We start from the raw sequence: 6,250 nt of genomic DNA, 5'->3' as shown, positions 1-6,250 counted from the left end.
AATGTCTCACAGCCCCCAATCCCATATATTTAATTCCCTCTCTTGATATTTCATCATTTAAGCCCCTGAAGGAGAGAATGATGTAATGCCCAACACACGCCACAGTCGCCTTTTGGAGAAGCAGCACCAAGCATGAGCAGAATACTGTGGCCAAGTTTCCTTAGGCAAATATTCAGGTATCTGTTGTCGTTCGAGTTTCCATCTGAGATGCAGGTTCCTTAACAGGTTTCATGGAGGTTTGGATCTCTCTCTTCCATCTATTTGAAGTTTTGAACTTCAAAGCACTCTTCGAGCCCACACAAGATGCACGTGCTAGAGTCTCTCTATCATCAGGGGATAGGTACCAAAGCATTTATATCCTCCCAGAACTACAATAATATTATCTAGGACCACTCACTGTGAGCAGACTTAAAAAAAACTATAATGTAAAACTTCCTGTTGTGATTTTAACCAGTTTCCTCTTGTCTGATTCTCAGGGGAGATGGTAAACAGTTCATCTGAGCTTTCTGAACAATGGTTTAGCCTCTCTATAGGAATGTAACATGGCCGACCCTTCTATAGGCCATCTGCGTTGAGTTGTTTGTCCAGGTGCAATGCATTTTTCTTGTTAACTCACAAGTTCTTCTCTGGTCCCTTTCGAAATCAGGACATCTACTGGCAACTCACGGATCCAGGGGAGAGAAAAGTGTCTTGGTCCTAGAGGGGTGTTCAAACTATGATTTGTGATCAGCTTTGCCTTTCCCATCAATCACTGTGCAAACTTGGGAATGTGAGCAAGAAGGGAAACACATCATTACAGACAGCTTTCCAGTGCGGTGAGATTTTTGAGTTATAAAATATAAACTAGCCGGGCGCGGTGGCTCACGCTTGTAATCTCAGCACTTTGGGAGGCCGAGGTGGGCGGATCACGAGGTCAGGAGATCGAGACCACGGTGAAACCCCATCTCTACTAAAAATACAAAAAAAAATTAGCCGGGCGTGGTGGCAGGCGCCTGTAGTCCCAGCTACTCGGAGAGGCTGAGGCAGGAGAATGGCGTGAACCCGGGAGGCGGAGCTTGCAGTGAGCCGAGATCGCGCCACTGCACTCCAGCCTGGGTGATAGAGCAAGACTCCGTCTCAAAAAAAAAAAAAAAAAAGAAAGAAAATCATATCATCTACAAATAACAACCCTTTGGCTAAAAGCAATATTTTCTTCTACTTCTGTGTACACAGAATTAGTCAGAACTATTTTACCCACATCACCCTTGACTGCACTAACGCTTTCTTCTGTGGATAAGAGACCCTGTGTTCTGCGTGAGCACTTCGTTCTCAGACAGCTGCTGCCTTTTTGTCTCTCCTTTTTTTATTTTTCTTTTTTTGAGACAGAGTCTTGCTCTTGTCGCCCAGACTGGAGTGCAGGGGCACGATCTCGGCTCACTGCCTCCGCCTCCCGGGTTCAAACAATACTCCCGCCTCATCCTCCCGAATAGCTGGAATTACAGGCGCCCGCCAGCCACGCCCGGCTAATTTTTGTATTTTTAGTAGAGACCTGGGTTTCACCATCTTGGCCAGGCTGGTCTCTAACTCCTGATCTTATGATCCATCCGCCTCGGCCTCCCAAAATGTTGGGATTACAGGCGTGAGCCACGTGCCCGGCCTGTGTCTCCTGTGCGTACACCTAGAAGCCGTCCAAGTAGGAAATAGGTAATTTCCAGTTCTATGAATATATTAGTCCGTTCTTGCACAGCTATAAAGAAATACCTAGGCTGGCGCAGTGGCTCATGCCTGTAATCCCAGCACTTTGGGAGGCTGAGGCTGGCGGATCACCTGAGGTCAATTTCAAGACCAGCCTGGCCAACATGGTGAAACCCTGTCTCTACTAAAAATACACAAATTAACCAGGCATGGTGGCACACGCCTGTAGTCCCAGCTACTTGGGAGACTGAGGCATGAGAATCACTTGAACCCGGGCAGCCGAGGTTGAAGTGAGCCAAGATCACGCTACTGCACTCCAGCCTGGGGGATAGAGCAAGACTCTCTCCAAAAAAAAAAAAAAAAAAAAGAAAGAAAGAAAAAGAAAAGAGAAATATCTGAGACTGGGTAATTTATAGAGGAAAGGGGTTTAATTGGCTCACAGTTCTGCAGCCTCAGGAAACTTACAATCATGGTGGAAGGCAAAGAGGGAGCAGGCATGTCACATGGCTGGAGCAAGGGCAAGGAGAGTGGAGAGATGCCACACACTTTTAAACAACCAGATCTCGTGAGAACTCTATCACAAGAACAGCACCAAACGGGGAAATCAGCAGGAAATCCGCCCCCAGGATCCAATCACCTCCCATCAGGCCCCACCTCCAACACTGGGGATTGCAATTGAACCTGAGATTTCATGGGGACAGAGACCCAAACCTATCAGTGAAGATCTCAGGTAAAACTCCAACTGCACCAAGCACCTGCCCCACCATTATGTCAGGTTAGCACAATGTTGGGTCAATTTTTGTTCCAACTACGGTAAGACTCCCTGGAGGTGCATGCCGAAGGTCATTGTGTTCTGCAAAAAGTGAAACAATTTTGGAAAAGATTGGTTCACACATGAGTTTTCCTTCACTACCTTCAGAACAATACCAGGTCTGACTTTAATCTCCTCCCCAATTTTAATACCCATTTTCAAATACTATCACCAGCTATAACCTCTTTTTAAAAAATATATTTATTTATTTATTTTTGAGATAAGATCTTGCTCTGTCACCCAGGCTGGAACACAGTGGGGTGATCATGGCTCACTACAGCCTCAACCTCCTGGGCTCAGGTGATCCTCCCACCTCAGCCTCCCAGGTAGCTGGAACTACAGGGGCACGCCACCACGCCCAGCTAATTTTTGTACTTTTTTGTAGAAACAGTGTTCTGCCATGTTACCCAGATTGGTTTCGAACTCCTGAACTCAAGCAATCTGCTAGCCTTGGCCTCCCAAAGTGCTGGGATTACAGATGTGAGCCACCGTGCCCAGCTGGCTACAGCCATCTTAGGATCATCAACCTCATAGCAGATTTGTTGACATTAAAGGACCCAATGATAATAAATTGGGGTTCCAAAGTATTATCTTGGAGGGACTGAAAAAAAATTTTTTTTACTACATATGCATAGACAACTTCAATATTGTATTTTTTGCTGAGCAGAAATTGAAATCGTTTCAATAGGAAGTCTTTCAGCTACTGCACCTTGTGCAAAAAATGCAAGGACCTATTCATACTGTTCTTTAGCCTGGCTGACTCTTACTGAATCTATTTTATTTTGTACCCTAGCATAAAAAAAAGAAAAACATTTAATGTGATGGAGATCCCAGTTACTCTAATTTTATTATATGAAAGTATCAAATTATCACATATACCACAAAAATATGTACAGCTGTTATATATCAATAAAAAATAAAATAAGAGCCACGCATAGTGGCTCACACCTGTAATCCCAGCACTTTGGGAGGCTGAGGCGGGAGGATGGCTTGAGCCCAGGAGTTTGAGACCAGCCTGGGCAACATGGTAAAACTCTGTCTTTACCAAAAAAGATACAAAAAGTAGCTGGGCATGGTGGCCTGCACCTGTAGTCCTCGCAACCCCAGAGGCTGAGGTGGGAGGATTGTTTTAGCCCAGGGAGGTTGAGGCTGCAGTGAGTGATCACCCCACTGTACTCCAGCCTGGGCAATAGAGCAAGACCTCATCTCAAATAAATAAATAAATAAACAAATAAATAAGATTTTTAAAAAAGGCAAATCTTTTTATTTTATTTTTTTTGAGATAGAGTCTCGTGCGGCTCTGTTGCCCAGGCTGGAGTGCAGCAGCATGATCTCTGCTCACTGCAGTCTCCACCTCCCGGGTTCAAACGATTCTCCTGTCTCAGCCTCCCAAGCAGCTGGGATTATAGGCGCCACCACCACGCACGGCTAATTTTTGTATTTTTAGTAGAAACAGGGTTTCACCATGTTGGCCAGGCTGGTCTTGAACTCTTGACTTCAAGTGATCCTCCTGCCTCAGCCTCCCAAAGTGCTGGGATTACAGACGTCAGCCACCATGCCCAGCTGCAAATCTTTTTAAAAATCTTATTTTTGTAGAATAAAAATATGCTTAAGCTTTTTGTCTATGGCAACTAGATGTTCAGAAGAAGTCTGAGGCTGAGTACAAAGTTCATTACCAGCTGCCAACGAAGAGCAGCATCTGTCAATGCTGCCCTGTTCATCATAGTAGCTCAAAACATCACGGCCAGGACAGTCAACAAACGCAACACCTCTGATTCATTTGAAGTTCCCTTAGGTCCCTGGAATGCGTGTAGGAAAGGCATCAGGTGTACTACTTCCACAGAGTGTAGCACATTCTGGCCAAGGACAACTTGAGTCATCAGATTTATAAATGTTGGCCTCAGCCTACCCAAGGTGGATTCTGTGGTTCTTTCCAGTACATTTTTGAACTTGACAGTGTGAACTCCAGAAATAGCTTTCACAGCTGTGGATTTTCCGTGAGCATGCCCAGTTCATCATGGCTTGTCTGCTGATAACTTCGTGTAAAAGTGGAGGCAACTTGGTGGACCTCAATATCCAATGTGGTGAGGTCCTGGTGAGAAAGATGCCCCCGAGTCACTCCAGCCTTGTCCCTTCACCATCTTGCCGGGAGAGCTGCGATGTTTGTTGTTGTTGTTGTTTTACTATTAAGTAGCCACTTAATAGAAAATAATCACACTACAATTTTTTAGGTCTCTGATATTTTGGTATGGCTGGGCCCTAGGCCTGTGGAGTGCCCATGGCTGGGGCAGGGGCTCTGACGAGGGGTAGCTCCCACTTGCCCATTTGTTCCCACTGCCTAGCACAGTGCCTGGAAAATAACCTGAACTCACCGTGTGTCTTTAGATTGATCAATGCATGTGGGCCCCAAATCTTCCCTAAGCAGTGTGATTTCTTTTTTCTTTCTTTCTTTTCTTTCACTGCAACCTACGCCTCCCAGATTCAAGCAATTCTCCTGCCTCAGCCTCCCTAGCAGCTGGGATTACAGGCGTGCACCACCATGCCTGGCTAATTTTTGTATTTTTAATAGAGACAGGGTTACACCATGTTGGCCAGGCTGGTCTCCTGACTTCAGATGATCCGCCCACCTGGGCCTCCCAAAATGCTGGGATTACAGGCGTGAGCCACCACGCCCGGCCAGAAGTGTGATTTCATTTAAAAGCTCTTTCTTAGGGTGGGTGCTGTGGCTCATGCCTGTAATCCCAGCACTTTGGGAGGCCAAGGCAGGATAATCACTTGAGGCCAGGAGTTCAAGACCAGCCTGGGCAACATAGTGAGAGCACCCCCCCCCACCAACCTCTACAAAAAATTAAAAAATTAGTGAAGCATGGTGGCGCATACCTGTAGTCCCAGCTACTCAGTGGGGCTGAGAAGGGAGGATCACTTGAGCCCAGAGGTTAAGATTCAGCAAGCCGTGATCACAGTACTGCACTCCAGCCTGGGTGACAGAGTGAGACCCTGTCTCTTGATTTTATTATCTTATTTTTTTCTTTTTTAGAGACAGGGTCTTCCCACGTTGCCCAGGCTGGTCGAACTCCTGGGCTCAGTTGATCCTCCTGTCTTGGTCTCCCAAAGTACTGGGATTACAGGGGTGAGCTACCATGCCCCATCCAGACCCTTTCTCTAAATAAATAAATAAATAAAAGTCTTTTTCAGACCTCCATAGACAGGGAGAATACATGTTTTGCATATAAAAACCCTTCTATTTTAAAAACCCTTCACATTCTTGAAAAAGTAATCATGATATCTTTTAGTCAGCTCTTTTATTGATGAAACTATTCCGGTTCATTTAACTATTTGCTAGAAAAATCCTCCATTTTTATAATTGGTTCTCCACTGTGTGCAGTGTCTACATGTCATTGGCAGCCCCTACTGGTATAACATTCCATGAATATTTGATTGATACAAAACACAGAGGAAGATTTACCTTCCCAAGGTAGTTCGAAGTATTGGATTTTTGGATTTTTTGTTTTTTATGCCAACTGTTACTTGGCTTGTGGTCATCCTGATCCCACGCTCTTTACCTTCTGACCTTAGATCTATCTCATGTTGATTACTTTTTTATTTTTATTTATATTTATTTATTTATTATTATTATTATTTTGAGATAGGCTTTCACTCTGTTGCCCAGACTGGAGTTCAGTGGTGCGCTCTTGGCCCACTGTAGCCTCTGCCTCCTGGATTCAAGTGATCCTCCCGCCTCAGCCTCCCTGGTAGCTGGGATTG

At 45.2% G+C, this 6,250-nt stretch overlaps 1 pseudogene; it reads right to left on the bottom strand.

Moving 5' to 3' along the window:
- Positions 1-1,150: 1,150 nt before the first annotated feature.
- On the bottom strand, positions 1,151-6,028 carry LOC116813767 (eukaryotic translation initiation factor 2 subunit 3-like; annotated as a pseudogene).
- Positions 6,029-6,250: the final 222 nt, after the last annotated feature.

This window comes from Hylobates moloch, unplaced genomic scaffold (assembly GCF_009828535.3).
Source record: "Hylobates moloch isolate HMO894 unplaced genomic scaffold, HMol_V3 SCAFFOLD_9, whole genome shotgun sequence".
Lineage (NCBI taxonomy): Eukaryota > Metazoa > Chordata > Mammalia > Primates > Hylobatidae > Hylobates > Hylobates moloch.
Note: the sequence above shows the minus strand (reverse complement) of the source record. Positions and strands in the feature narration are given on the sequence as shown.